Source organism: Erythrolamprus reginae, chromosome 9, assembly GCF_031021105.1.
Source record: "Erythrolamprus reginae isolate rEryReg1 chromosome 9, rEryReg1.hap1, whole genome shotgun sequence".
NCBI classification, from domain to species: domain Eukaryota; kingdom Metazoa; phylum Chordata; class Lepidosauria; order Squamata; family Dipsadidae; genus Erythrolamprus; species Erythrolamprus reginae.
This window is the reverse complement of record NC_091958.1, coordinates 38,595,900-38,611,824: the sequence shown is the minus strand read 5'-3', so window position 1 is coordinate 38,611,824 and position 15,925 is coordinate 38,595,900. Positions and strand designations below refer to the sequence as shown.

The window sequence follows — 15,925 nt, the reverse complement described above, 5'->3', positions numbered from 1 at the left end:
GTCATCACTGATGGTCCGAAATCTCAGCCAATCAGCAGTTATTGCAAAAATTTCACCCGTCATCGCTGTTGGTCCAAAATCTCAGCCAATCAGCAGTTATTGCAAAAATTTCACCCGTCATCACTGATGGTCCGAAATCTCGGCCAATCAGCAGTGTTATCCCTGCATAGTACTTTTGCAACTATTAAAACTATTAAAAAGAGTAGGAAGATGCTGTCAATTAAAGATTGAACTGTTAGATATGCTAAAAGGGGGTGAATCTCAGTCTGCTATTAGCGCTAGCAGAACCATAAAAAGGAGAACTTTGAACGGAAAAGCCAACCTGACTGCATTCCAGTCACCTAATTTAGGGCCGGTAGGCAAATCTGCACCCACCGTTCTTATAAACTTTGTGGTGAAAAAATATTACACCGCAGGAGGAAGAAGGCGTGCCAGGAAACAAACATACAATAATACCGGGTTTGTAGCAGAGGCCAGGCCTGGAGTGTGTGTGGGGGGGGAGGAGAAGCAGCCTATAAAAACAAGAAGCCTTTCACATGTTTATTTTTATTTTTTAAAAAGCAGAATTTATTGAAGAGGTAATGATATATATGATATCTGCAGGTCAGCGGTTCAAATCTCATCACCGGCTCAAGGTTGACTCAGCCTTCCATCCTTCCAAGGTGGGTAAAATGAGGACCCAGATTGTTGGGGACAATAGGCTGGCTCCCTTAAAAATTGCTATTGCTAACATATTGTAAGCCGCCCTGAGTCTAAAGAGAAGGGCAGCATTAAAAAAAAATCAGAAAGAAAGATGAATTCTGGAATCATAGATCTTTACAGCAGTGATTCCCAACCATGGCAACTTGAAGATGTCTGGACTTCAACTCCCAGAATTCCCCAGCCAGCATTCACTGGCTGGGGAATTCTGGGAGTTGAAATTCAAATATCTTCAAGTTGCCAAAGCAATTGGGGAAACTATAAGGAGGGTGGAGGCCCTGTTTCCTCCCAGGAGATTCCTAGACAGACCCCACGGAGGCTTCTCCCTGCCTTTTTCGGTTACAGTTTTGGAGGCTCAGGTTTGTAAGTGGAAAATGGTTCTTGAGAAGAGACAAAAAAAATCCTGAAAACCCGCTTCTTATCTAGAAAACTTCGTAAGTAGAGGTGTTTGTAGGTAGAGGTACCACTGTATTGTGCATTATTAGCTACCCAATAATTTATGATGGATTAATAAATCTTAAGGATTTATCCTTTTACTATTCCCACTTCAAACCATATTATGGTTCTCGAGAAGAGGCAAAAAAATCTTGAACACCCGGTTCTTATCTCGAAAAGTTCGTAAGTAGAGGCGTTCTTAGACATAGAAACATAGAAGTCTGACGGCAGAAAAAGACCCCATGGTCCATCTAGTCTGCCCTTATACTATTTTCTGTATTTTATCTTAGGATGGATATATGTTTATCCCAGGCATGTTTATATTCAGTTACTGTGGATTTATCTACCACGTCTGCTGGAAGTTTGTTCCAAGGATCTACTACTCTTTCAGTAAAATAATATTTTCTCATGTTGCTTTTGATCTTTCCCCCAACTAACCTCAGATTGTGTCCCCTTGTTCTTGTGTTCACTTTCCTATTAAAAACACTTCCCTCCTGGACCTTATTTAACCCTTTAATATATTTAAATGTTTCGATCATGTCCCCCCTTTTCCTTCTGTCCTCCAGACTATACAGATTGAGTTCATTAAGTCTTTCCTGATACGTTTTATACTTAAGACCTTCCACCATTCTTGTAGCCCGTCTTTGGACCCGTTCAATTTTGTCAATATCTTTTTGTAGGTGAGGTCTCCAGAACTGAACACAGTATTCCAAATGTGGTCTCACCAGCATTCTATATAGCGGGATCATAATCTCCCTCTTCCTGCTTGTTATACCTCTAGCTATGCAGCCAAGCATCCTACTTGCTTTCCCTACTGCCTGACTGCACTGTTCACCCATTTTGAGACTGTCAGAAATCACTACGCCTAAATCCTTTTCTTTTGAAGTATTTGCTAACACAGAACTGCCAATACAATAGTCAGATTGAGGATTCCTTTTCCCCAAGTGCATTATTTTACATTTGGAAACATTAAACTGCAGTTTCCATTGCTTTGACCATTTATCTAGTAAAGCTAAATCATTTACCATATTGCCGACGCCTCCTTAAGTAGAGGTACCACTCCATCCATCCATCCATCCATCCATCCATCCATCCATCCATCCATCCTTCCTTCCATCCATCCATCCATCCATCCATCCATCCATCCATCCATCCATCCATCCTATTGGATTTCTATGCTACCCCTCTCCGAAGACTCCAACTCCTGCCCAAGCAGGAGATCCTATAGCCAGTGATGGTGAATCTTTTTTGGTTCGCGTGCCAAGAGGTGTGTGGGGGCATGTTAGCATGCGTGCACATGCCCACACCCCTTTCCTTCTCCTCCACACATGCGCAATCCCCTCCCGCGCTACCCCCCAGTAGCCTAGTAGGTGGAAAAATGCAATTTTGGTTTGCCCATTGTGCTGTTTTTTGCACTCCAGGGATTTAGGAATGGGGGTGCATTTTTCTGAACTTTGGGGGATTTTTTTGTCTGAATGAAACAACCTTTCCTAAGGCCGAAAATCAGTTGGCCAGTGCATGCATGTGCGCTGGAACTGAAACATAGCATGGCTCCATGTGCCTCCTGTGGCATGCGTGCCATAGGTTTATCATCACGGCCCTACACCATTTCTGACAGATGTCAATGGATGGAAACCAGCCAAGAAGAGAAGCAAGCTAGAACTAAGTAAAAATTTCCTAATGGTGAGAGCAATGAACCAATGGAACAACTTGCCTTCAGAAGTTGTGGGTGCTCCATCAATGGAGGCTTTCAAAAAGAGATTGGACAGTCTTTTCTCTCTAAAGTCTCATGCACGAGCAGAGGGCTGGACTAGAAGATCTCCAAGGTCCCTTCCAACTCTATCATTCTAGATCCGTGATGGCCAACTTTTTCCCCTCGGATGCTGAAAGAGCATGCGTGCATGCTATCGCACATGTGCAAGTGCCCACAAACAAAATTCAATGCCTGGGGAGGTCAAAACCAGCTTCCTCCCCCCACCCCCAGAGAACCTCTGCAGGCTGAAAACCGCCTGTTTCCTAACTTCTGGTGGGTTGTAGGCTCGTGTTTCGCTCTCCCCAGGTTGCAAAGGCTTCCCTGGAGCCAGGGGAGGGCAAAAACACTTTCCCCCACCCTTCTGGAGGCTCTCTGGAAGCCAAAAACGCCCTCCCAGAGCCTCTGTGCAAGCCAAAAATCAGCTGGCAGGCACACACATGCACTTTGGAGCTGAACTAGGGCAACAGCTCATGTGCCAGCAGATATGGCTCTGCGTGCCACCTGTGGAACCTGTGCCATAGGTTCGCCATCACTATTCTAGATTCTTACGTTCTAAATCCGGGAGACAAGCTGTTCCCCTGGTTCAGTTGCCCTACCAACTGCCTTCCCTTATTTCACTGCTCCAAGATCTTAATCTACTCCGAAGAAGACCTAATGGCAAGGCAGGTGCGCCTCGCAAATCCTCTTGGGGGTTTCTGGCAAACCAACGGTCTCTGAGCGACCGGGAGCAGAGCTTTGTCATGGAAATACTGATAGGCATCTCTGTCGTCTGCTCCTTCCAGGCTCAAATTTATGTTGCAATCGATTCCTGGGCTATGGAAAAGGAAATTGCAGAGAAATGACACCGGAACTTAGCTTCTTGAACACCCCCCCACCCCCCCCGAAGAAAACTGGCAGAGTCTCAAAAATGGGAACAAAGCTCCAGATTTTACCCTGGATAAAGTTGGGAGAAATAGAGATTTTCCCCAACACAAATGTGTACGGAAAAAATATGTTAAAGAAATAAATTGGGTTTTTTTGAAGAATTTTCACCCAATATTGTCTTGTCTTTCCCAGATTTTTTTCCCAGCATATTGTCTAATCATAAGAGCAAGAAACTTAATTGCACATTTAAAAAATAAAAGGAGAGCAATTTGATTCTACCTCCATAATTGTGCAGGTTTATAATTGTTGGGAAAAGGCCATGAAGAAAAACAATAGGTATTTAAATAAACAAGTTATTTAAATAAACAAGTTTTTTACATTGGGTGAACCCTTAAATCCCTAAGTGTTTTAGTTACACTTTGAAAAACAATGACAACAGACTAAACAGAACCATAAAATTATTTTAAGTGGGTTATTCTGCTTGCTGACGCTGCTCACGTTATCTATTAAAAACAAAAAAATCCAGAGTTTGAGTCAGGACAAACATGGGCACCTCTGAATAAAAATGTTGATCTTTCCACAAAGTTCAAGAATTTAAATCAATAAGAATCTGGCCGCAGCAGAGCTGCAGGAGGGATCAATTATATGAAAGGGATACAATTCCATTGCTAGATGATTCCACTACGCCCTTTATTTATCTGATGAACTGAAATAACAGCCTATAAATGCTAGCATCCACCTTTCTCCGGAAAAAACAAGGCTATTACAACAGCTTCAGCCATCAGTTAAAGTCATGGCATAATGATGGCTTATTAAACCACATTCTGAAAGAGTAATCTTCTCATTTGCTTGCTTTCCATTTTTTTTCTCCTTTTTTTCAGAAGCCAGAAAAAAAAAAAATCCCAACATATTGGACAGAGATCTGAATTGCAAAGTTTACACTAGTGATTTTATTTATTTATTTATTTATTTATTTATTTATTTATTTATTTATTTTATTTATTAATAGAGTTGAAAGGGACCGTTAGGTCATCGAGTCCAACCCCCTGCCTGAGCAGGAAACCCTACAGCACCCCAGCCAAATGGAAGTCCAATCTCCTCTTGAAGGTGTCCAGAGTTGGGGAGTTCACCACCTCCCCTGGCAGGCAGTTCCATTGGTTGATCGCTCTGACCGTCAGGAAGTTCTTCCTTATTTCCAGGTTGAATCTCTCCTTGGTCAGCTTCCAACCATTGTTCCTCGTCCGGCCCTCTGGTGCCCTGGGGAATAAAGAGACCCCCTCCTCACCGTGGCAACCCCTCAAGTATCTGTAAACTGCTATCATGTCCCCTCTAGACCTTCTTTTTTCTAGGCTGTCCATGCCCAGTTCTCTCAATCTCTCTTCGTAAATCTTGGTTTCGAGTCCCCTAATCATTTTGGTTGCTCTTTTTTGCACCTTCTCCAGAGTTTCGATGTCTTTTTTGTAGTGAGGTGACCAGAATTGGATGCAGTACTCCAGGTGGGGTCTGACCAGGGCATAGTAGAGTGGTATTAGTACTTCCCTGGTCTTGGAGCGTATTCCTCTGATGTTTGTGTTTTGCAGCATTTGGGGTGAAGGGCGATATGTGCTTTATAAATCCTGGTTTATGGTTCAGTGTGATGTGCGATCAAAAGCGTCAATTATCATATCAATCAGGAGGAAAACCTCCTGCGTACAAAATCTAACCATGCATTCTACAATTTCATGAACAACAAACTAAAAGAACGAGAACCATCCCACCTAACAATAGAGACTGTAAGGATGAAACCGTTAAAGCCAATATCTAAGACATTCTTTGGTTCAGTCTTTGTAAATAGCAACAACTTATATATCCAATATTTCCTGGTTGAACCACAAACAATTACGTACAATGATCTAATACACACCGATTTCACAGAAGACAACATTGGAAAGGCACTACACAATCTGAAAACCTCTCTATCCACTTTTTTCAGTTCAGTCTTTGTCAATTGCAATGATCTAATCCACATTTATTTTACTCAAGATACCATCAAAAGAGCAGTACTTAAACTAAAACCATCTCTATCCATTGGACAAGATGGACTACGTGCTTGCTTCTTTTAAAAAAACTTTCCACTACCATCGCAGAGCCCCAGAGCATAATTTTTGATAAATTTTTCAGGACCAACTCCTTACTCAACCTATGGTCACTAGTCACGGCCATCCCTATCTTCAAAAAGGGAGTTCCCAGCTTAGTTAAAAATTACAGACCAATGTATCACCTGCAAAGTCATGGAATCAATCTTTAACAACCAACCCATTACTCTCCGCTTAGAGACAAACAACCTATTCTGTCACAAACAATTTGGTTTCAGGAAAAAAGCTATCTTGCCATCTACAACTTCTACACTGTAAAAACATAGGGACTACACAACTCAACTGGGGCAAAGCAATAGACGCAATTTACATAGACTTCTGCAAAGCCTTTGACTCAGCGGTACACGACAAACTACTTCTAAAAGTAAAATCTTATGGCATTTCTGGACCACTGCACAAATGGATAACTACATTCCTGTCAAACAGGCAACAATAGCAATAGCATTCAGACTTATATACTGCTTCATAGTGCTTTTTATAGTTCTCTCAGCCTCTTGCCCCCAACAATCTGGGTCCTCATTTGACCCATCTTGGAAGGATGGAAGGCTGAGTCAACCTGGAGCCTGGTGGGATCTGAACTGCTGAGCTACAGCTAGCAGTTAGCTGAAGTAGCCTGCAGTGTTGCACTCTAACCACTGTGCCACCCCAGCTCAACACTCTACTCAACAAGTGGTCAAAATAGGAATCTCTTTATACTTTACATAAATGACCTCTTTGATCATATTAAAAGCAACTGCATCCTCTTCGCAGATGATGTAAAACTATTCAACACCACCGCCAATAATAATAATAATAATAATAATAATAACAACAACAACAACAACAACAACAACAGCAACAACAACAATTTATTAGATTTGTATGCCATCCCCTCCGAGGACTCGATGCGGCTTGCAACAGGACAATACAAATCCAATATTTAAAAAACAGTTTAAAACCCTTATAAAAATAATCATACAACTCAAACAAACCATACATAAATTATAATAGCTAAGGGATATATTAATTTCCCCATGCCTGACGACATAGGTGAGTTTTCAATAGTTTACGAAAGGCAAGGAGGGTGGGGGCAGTTCTGATCTCGGGGGGCAGTTGGTTCCAGAGGGCTGGGGCCGCCACAAAGAAAGCTCTTCCCCTGGCCCCCGCCAGACGACATTGTTTAGTCGACGGGACCTGGAGAAGACAATGTTGCTACCCTACAAAAAGACCTTGACTGTGTATCAGAATGGTTAAACAAGTGGCAACTTCAAACCTCAATCAACAAATCCTCAGTTTTACACATTGATAGAAATAATAAGAACACAAAATACAAAGTAGATGATCATGACCTTGTTGACGATCCTCACTCAGTTAAGGACCTTTGAGTACTCATCTTTAATGATCTAAATGCCAGAGCCCGCTGCAATAGTATTGCTAAAAAGGCATTAAGAGTGGTTAGCCTAATCTTGCGTAGCTTCTTCTCTGATAATATTTAACCAGCACATATAAAACATTTGCTAGACCAATTCTCAAACACAGCTCATCTGTCTGGAACATGCGCTACATATTGGACATTAATACAATTTCAGAATGTCCAGGGATATTTCACGAGAAGAGTCCTCCACTCCTCTATTCGCAACAGAATACCTTTTTATTTATTTATTTGTTTGTTTGTTTCTTTGTTTATTATTAATTAATTAATTAATTAATTAATTAGATTTTTATGCCGCCCTTCTCCTTAGACTCAGGGCGGCTTACAACATGTTAACAATAGCACTTTCTAAACTGAGCTAGGCTATTGCCCCCACAATCCAGGTCCTCATTTTACCCACCTCGGAAGGATGGAAGGCTGAGTCAACCTTGAGCCGGTGATGAGATTTGAACCGCTGACCTTCAGATCTACAAGTCAGCTTCAGTGGCCTGCAGTACAGCACTCTACCTGCTGCGCCACCCCAGCTCATTATGCTACCAGGCTTGAAATTTGGGGCCGAGAAAATTTAGAAGCATGCCGACTTCGATCTGACCTAAGTGTGGCACACAAAATTATCTGCCACAAGGGTCCTACCTGTCAATGATTACGGTACTTCAACTTCAACCACAACAACAGAGCACACAATAGATACAAACGTAACGTAAGCTGCTCCAAACTTGATTGCAAAAAATTTGACTTCAGCAACAGAATGGTCAATGTCTGAAATATATTGCCCGACTCCAGTTTCTTCCCCAAACCTCCATAACTTTAACCTTAAATTGTTTACCGTGGACCTCACCCCATTCCTAAGAAGGGGCTTGCAGAAGCGCACTTCATGCCTATCATCTCTTTCCTAAAGTCCCAATGTATTTGTAAAATATCATGTACTCAAAACCATGCTTATACCAGTAGTGGGTTCCTACCAGTACAGAATGCCGCACTGGTAGTAAAACTGGAGCTGTGTGCGCAGTTTTGGGTCTCTGGCATGCACACATGTGCATAGAAACATAGAAACATTGAAGATTGACGGCAGAAAAAGACCTCATGGTCCATCTCGTCTGCTTTTATATATTTTGTGTATTTTATCTTAGGATGGATATATGTTTATCCCAGGCATGTTTAAATTCAGTTACTGTGGATTTACCAACCACGTCTGCTGGAAGTTTGTTCCAAGGATCTACTACTCTTTCAGTAAAATAATATTTTATCACGTTGCTTCTGATCTTTCCCCCAACTAACCTCAGATTGTGCCCCTTGTTCTTGTGTTCACTTTCCTATTAAAAACACTTCCCTCCTGAACCTTATTTAACCCTTGAATATATTTAAATGTTTTGATCATGTCCCCCCTTTCCCTTCTGTCCTCCAGACTATATAGATTGAGTTCATTAAGTCTTTCCTGATAAGTTTTATGCTTAAGACCTTCCACCATTCATGTAGCCCATCTTTGGACCCGTTCCTAATTGCATTCCTAATTGGGGGTTTTGCAGTCTCTGGGAGTTCCCCAGTCTCCAACTCCCCTTCACTCTCATTCTCAGACTCGGGTGCCAAGAGCCCTGGCGTGCAATGCCGGTACTCATCCATCTTCTGGTCTTTGAAATCCATGACCAATTGAGCTGGGCATGGATCATTCACAACAGAACCCACCTCTGACTATGGCTCTCCAAAGAGGGAAAAGTGAGAGAATTCAGACTCTCTTGGGTCCCATCCACAGTTTCTTCCACATTTCCCAGAAAACTGTCCTGAGAGGCTTGCTTTCTGCTTGCAAGAAAGGGCAATTCCCAGAACCCACAACACACCTCTTGAAATCTTAGTTTTGGTCTTCTTTCCATCAAAACAACCCTGGCACGGCTCCCTGCCTTTCGGGAGAAAGGCACAATCAATGATTCATCAGCAGCGAATCAAAGAAGCTGTCCTGGGATTTTTCTCCCTGACAATTAAGACATATTTAATGATACTCAACTCATGTCAAATACATCTCAAGCCTCTGGTTAGAAGCAAAGATTAGCAATCAAACAAATAAAAAGTGGGGAAAAGAGCTCTAAAGAACTGAACAATGAGTCAGGAGTATGAGTGATGGCTCTGTTTTCTGGAAAATATCAAACGGGGGCTGATTGGCCCCCTCCCAAGACAGGCTTCCAGCACAGAGCAGATGATTAGATTAGATGACCTCTAAGATCCCTTCCAGTTCACGTATTTTGTAATTTAAGGTCAAACAGGAGTAGACAGACTTGGAACACTTCTATTTTCCACTGGTGACTGGGCTTTCTCTTTACCAGCTGCCAACTTCATTAGACCCTCCTCAAAAGATCCAATCTTTTAAGTAAATTTTCTTAAAAAGAAGCTTATTTCGAGTAACTCTCAGTTGCTGTCAATCTGGTTGCAATGCCTGTCATTGCTTGGCTGCAGATTGGGGGGGGGGGGGTTGGCAGCTTGCAAAGCTCCTATATTAATGATCATGCCAGTATAATATGGTATTTGTGTGGGTGCAGAGCACATACATTAAACTTGTATGCCTTATTTTAATTCATGAGTTCTATTTTGTAGATCCATGTTGCAAGTTTTATTTAGTCCATTTTATTTAGTCGGTTTGGCTGATGAAACATAGAAACGTAGAAGATTGACGGCAGAAAAAGACCTCCTGTTCCATCTAGTCTGACCTTATATTATTTCCTGTATTTTACCTTAGGATGGATCTATGTTTATCCCAGGCATGTTTCAATTCAGTGACTGTGGATTTACCAACCACATCTGCTGGAAGTTTGTTCCAAGCATCTACTACTCTTTCAGTAAAATGGATGATTATTTTTTAAGTCTTAATTTTGAAAGTTATGTGCTGAAAGCTTGGGCAAACGGTTTACTAATAACAGTAATAAGAATAGAAAAACTCACAAATGAAAGCAAATAGAAGTCTCCCAGGATAATGTTGCAAGATCCCATCTGGGTCATTCAGTCATTGAGACCAAAGCTTTGCACTTCTTCTCTTCTTTTTTACAGTTTGTAAAAGCGGTTACGAGAAAGAGATCTCACTACAACCAGATTTTCTTGCTTCATTCAACAAGCAAGAGCTTGACGCCTGATGTGCAATATCCTGCACAATATTACATACCTTGCAAAAATGCAAATAGACCATATACCATTGTTTCTCAAACTTGACAAATTTAAGATGTGTGGACCTCAACTCCCAGAATTCTCCAGCCGGTATACAGTGTTCCCTCGATTTTTGCAGGTCCGAACGTAGTTGATGCATGGAACTCACTACCAGACTCCGTAGTATCATTTCCTAACCCCCAAAACTTCACCCTTAGACTCTCCACTATTGACCTCTCCCGATTCCTAAGAGGTCAATAATGGGCGTGCATAAGTGCACCAGCGTGCCTTCTGTCCCCTGTCCTCCCCACCCCGCAAGGCAGAAAGGCAGCAGACCAAATCCCCCAAGCTCTACCATTCCAGCCAGGGAAAAGTTAAAATCCCAAGGCCCCAAAATAACACCCAGCCCCAAATAAAAAGGCTCTGGGCAGAAAGAAATTTGGTGAGGGAAGGAAAGGTGGGCCATGTCCTTTTCCTCTCGCGCAGAAGCCAAGCCAAGATCCTATGTTCCTCCTCCAAACATCCATTGCAATGCCACCCGCTCCGTCTGCCAGCTGCAATTCTAGAAGATTCCCCCCCACTCCTGTCTCATCCCCGTTTCCTCCCCCCTCCCTCCCTCCCCCACGCACGGACCAGACCAGATAGCCAGACAAGAGCATACAAAACTTTTGCCAGACCAATCCTTGAATACAGCTCATCTGTCTGGAACCCACACCGCATTTCGGACATAAACACTCTAGAAAATGTCCAGAGATACTTTACGAGAAGAGCCCTCTACTCCTCCACTCGCAACTGAATGCCCTACGCAACTAGACTTACAATCCTAGGCTTAGAAAGCCTAGGACTACACCGCCTTAAACACCATCTAAGCACAGCCCATAAAATCATCTGCTACAATGTCCTTCCTGCCAACGACTACTTCAGCTTCAACCACAACAACACATGAGCACGCAACAGATAGAAACTTAATGTAAACCACTCCAAACTTGACTGCAGGAAATACGACTTTAGTAACCGAGTAGTGGATGCATGGAACTCACTACCAGACTCTGTAGTATCATCGCCTAACCCCCAAAACTTCACCCTCAGACTATCCACTGCTGACCTCTCCCGATTCCTAAGAGGTCAGTAAGGGGCGTGCATAAGTGCACCAGCGTGCCTTCCGTCCCCTGTCCTATTGTTTCTTTTAATTTTTTTTACTAGTATCATGTATATGAATATTATTATATCTTTACATACCCCCAATATGTACTTGACAAAACAAATAAAATAAACAAATAAACAAATAACAAAGGAAAACCCTGTCCCTTGAAATGCAACTTATCTGCCGGCTGAAAAGCCAACTTCCCTGCTTCCCTTATCAGAATATCAGAGTTCGAAGAGATCTTGGAGGTCATCCAGTCCAACCCCCCCCCACACACACACCTCAACTCAGGCAGGAGACCATGCCTACACCATTTCTGACAGAGGGCAGTCCAGTCTCTTCTTCCAAACCTCTGTAGGCCGTCCTCCATTTAGGATACAAAATGTCCGCCGCTGAGGAAAACATTCAGGGGTGGATTCCGATTCCTGCAGCTACCAGTACGCTGCCCGCACTTTTACTTATTCTGCATGCGCGCACACGCATCCCACCATGTTTTTGCTTCTGCGCATGTGCAGGAAGCAAAATTTCACAATGGGATGCGCGTGAGATACTTTGACAATTTTTTAAATTTTTATTGCTGAAATCTCACACACGTCCATGTCCCCTAGTGGGATTTTGCCTGCTGAGCATATGCAGAATTTAAAAGTCGCTGAGACACACACAGTCAATCAATCAATCAACTTTATTTGATTAGTCAATCGACGATATCAAAGCAAAAACAGGGACCACATTGGTCGTCATAAAACTGCGACTGGTTAAAATACAATAAAATTGGATAAAATAAAGGGAATTTTGATAAATAACTTAAAATGCAGTATAATATGCTAAAATTGAGTAGTAAAGCATGAGAATATAACTCATGCAAAGGATTATATTCTACAAATGTAAGGTACTGATATAAAATATTCTTAAGTAAATTCGTGCATGCCACCCCAATATGTTCCATAAAACGTATTCTCATCTGAACAGCCCTGACTATAAATTTAACGGTTCTAGAAATTACATATAAATTTGTAACCTGAGGAAACTAAGATAATTGCTTATTACAGCCCCAGTGTAGGAGTTTGTCAAGTAGGGGCTGTAAATACTGAGGTCTTACTGAGGAGTATAATTTACAATTGAGCAGCACATGCACAATAAAGCCACAATTAAACTAATCCGCAAAACCCCCAACTAAAACCGTATGCACATACATACTAAACAATCGCAATTCGGCCATGGCTTGGTGTCGATTCTCATGGCCCCCAGGCCTGCCGGCAAAGCCAGGCCTTCAAGGCCTTTCGGAAGGCCAGTAGGGTGGGAGCAGTACAGATACCAGGAGGTCGTTGGTTCCAAAGGGCCAGGGCAGCCATATAAACCCAGCGAAGGGCTGAAAAAATTTGTACTACCACACCATGGCTTATTTTGTGGGTGTGGCTTGCCAGCCATGTGACCAGGTGGAAGTGGCTTAATGATCATGTGACCAGAACTGGCTACTGAGGTCTTACTGAGGAGTATAACAATTGAGTAGCACATGCACAATGTCTTCTATTTCTGGTGCACCGCAAATGCATGTTCTCTCAAAATATGGTACTTGGTGGAATCGTCCGTATTTAACCATAGAATCATAGAATCTTCACAGGGGAAGTGAAGTGTGCAGCGCAACTTTTGCCACTGGTGTGGCATCCTTATCCGTACGCAATACTGGAAATATTTGTTAAAAGAGTTTTGCCCCCATTTTAAGTGAGTCAGTTTTATGAAAATATTCTAGACAGGTCACAGCAAAGACCAAAGCTGTGTTCAAAAGGCTCCCAAGAACCAAAGGAGGAGCAATCTCGAGTCCAGGAAAGTAGGGACGTTAAAATTATTTTAATAATAATTTATTAGATTTGTATGCTGCCCCTCTCTGAAGACTCGGGACGGCTCACAACAACAATAAACAAGGTAGTACAAATCCAATAATTAAAAACTAAAGCTAAAAACCCTAAAGTTCTAAAGCTAAAAACTAAACTTCTCAAGTTGTTGAAGGCCACCTGAAGAAGACCCCTTTTGAAGGCCTGGCAAATTTGCCGCTTGATGGAAGCCAAGGGTCCTAATTCATCGGCCGGCCCATCCATATGGGCTGTTACTCCATCGGTCCAGAAGAAGAAGAGAATAACCCAAAGGTTGATCAACTCTTTACTTCTTGGCCAGGTCTATAAGGTGCCTTAGAACCGAGGTCTCCAACCTTGGCAACTTTAAGACTTGTGGACTTCAATTCCCAGAATTCCTCAGCCAGCCAATTGAGGGAGTTGAAGTCCACAAGTCTTAAAGTTGCCAAGGTTGAGAACTACCAGTAAGAATGAATAAACCATGATTATCAGCTATGTGGGCCTAGCAGGAGAGAGCAGCTACAAGTCCACCTTCACAGGTGATCCCTCTCTCCCTTTGCCAAGCCTGCCTTGCAGGGCTGTTTTGGGGGACAGACCTCTGGAAAATGGGGAGGGGGTTTGTCCGGGAGACTTGCTAGACAGCTGCAAAGGAATAAACCTTGGAGTGCCTCCTCCCAATTTCTATGCAGTGCTCCGTCTTGCAAAGCATCCACCTGCCCCCTCCCCCGAGGCCAGGGACCCCCACCCCCAAGAGAGCCAACTGGGGTCTCTGCCCTTAGGCCAACCCCACCTTTCCCTCCCTCCTGGGGAATGGGGGGGTCAGAGAGGAAGCGGGCCAGCCCAGTCTCCCACCCCCAGGAAAGGAAATTCGGGTAGTGGTGGGGGGGGGGCAAAGCCAGTGGGAGGGGTGAACTGAGCCCATCCCTGTCAAGGACGCTGTGGGGTTCTCCCAAAAGCACCCTCCCCCGAGGAAATTCAATCCACCCACCCCGCCCAGATCTCCGCACCTCCGCACACGATTCTGGGTGTCTGTTCAACTTGGAGCCTGTGGTGGGTTTGGTTTTTTTGCCCCCTCCCCTTTTCACCTTTCCCTTTTGCAAACTTTCTCCCACACCCCCCTTCCTCCCCTCCCCCCTTCCTCTTTATCCCCCCTCCCACTTGGTCTTCCAAGTTTCTCCCCCTCCCACTTTCTTTTCATTTCTCCCCCTTCCCCCTTGCTCTTTCTCCCCCTTCCAAGTTTCTCTCCCTCCCACTTTCTCTTTCTTTCTCTTCCTCCCAAATTCTCTTTATCTCCCCTTCCCCTTGCTCTTTCTTCCCCTCCCCCTTCCAAGTTTCTCTCCCTCCCACTTTCTCTTTCTTTCTCTTCCTCCCAAATTCTCTTTATCTCCCCTTCCCCTTGCTCTTTCTTCCCCTCCCCCTTCCAAGTTTCTCTCCCTCCCACTTTCTCTTTCTTTCTCCATCCTCCCCCTTGCTCTTCCCCCCCTCCAAGTTTCTCCCCCTTGCTCTTTCTTTCTCTTCCTCCCAAATTCTCTTTATCTCCCCTTCCCCTTTCTTCCCCTCCCCCTTCCAAGTTTCTCCCCCTACTTTCTCTTTCTTTCTCCTCCCTACACCTTGCTCTTTCCCCCCTCCCCCACGCACTTTCTCCCCTTTCTCTTTTTTTATCCCCCCTGCCACTTTCTCTTTATTCCACCTCCCCCCTGCTCTTTATCCCCCTCCTCCTTTCTCCAAGTTTGTCCCCCTTCCAGGTTTCTCCCCCTCCCCTTCTCTTTCTTTATCCCCCCTCCCACTTTCTTTTTATCCCACCCTCCTCCTTTCTCCAAGTTTCTCCCCCTCCCACTTTTTCTTTCTTTACCCCCCCCCCCCCCCATTTGCCCTCGCAACTTTGCCTGGACACAACCCCCCCCCGCTCCCGCCCCAGACCCTGAGCCCGGCTTCCCCACCAAAGCAGCGCGCCCCCTTCCTCTCCCCTCCCTGCCCTCTTCCCTCCACAGCTGCCCCCCGGTCGCTCACCAAGTCCGCGTCCAAAGAGACCCCCAGCGCCACGCCGATTCCCTCGGCCCAGGTTTACGCCACCGCCCCGTCCGCCCCCTCCAAGGTCCGCCCTCCCCGCCGCGCCCCGCCAGGGGGTGGAGCTTGCAGGGAAAGCCCGGCCCACTTTGGGGTGCCGGGTTCGGCCGGCAGAGGGCGCGCCCGAGGCGATTGCAAAAAGGGCTCGGCCCCGAAGACGTTGCGAGATCTGGAGCCGTCGGAGTTGCAGAGCGAAATGGCTGCGGGGTCAGTTATCCCGAGAGAGGGGGGGGCGGGGGAGGTCGTTGGCAGAGGGAGCAAAACATGCCCAGGCTGGGAAAGCGTAAGATTCAAGGTGTTTCTGCACATGGACAGAGAGTGTTTCATGGGATGGAGTGGAGTGGAAGGGAAGGGAAGAATAGGAGAAAAGGAATGGGATGGAATGGAATGGAATCTGGAAGGGACTTTGGAGGTCTTCTAATTCAGCCTGTTGCTCAAGCT

General features: G+C 44.3%; 2 protein-coding genes across 2 annotated transcripts in view; one reads left to right on the top strand and one right to left on the bottom strand.

Annotated features, from left to right (window-relative positions):
* Positions 1-15,588, bottom strand: part of CARHSP1 (calcium regulated heat stable protein 1) — a 36,581-nt gene extending 20,993 nt beyond the window's left edge. Inside the window, exon 1 of the mRNA XM_070760842.1 lies at positions 15,428-15,588. The gene's annotated coding sequence lies outside the window, so the exon portion shown is untranslated. The remainder of the gene's footprint in view (positions 1-15,427) is intronic.
* Positions 15,589-15,642: 54 nt separating this feature from the next.
* The window catches only part of LOC139172558 (lipopolysaccharide-induced tumor necrosis factor-alpha factor homolog), a 46,634-nt gene continuing 46,351 nt past the window's right edge, over positions 15,643-15,925 (top strand). Inside the window, exon 1 of the mRNA XM_070761709.1 lies at positions 15,643-15,691. The gene's annotated coding sequence lies outside the window, so the exon portion shown is untranslated. The remainder of the gene's footprint in view (positions 15,692-15,925) is intronic.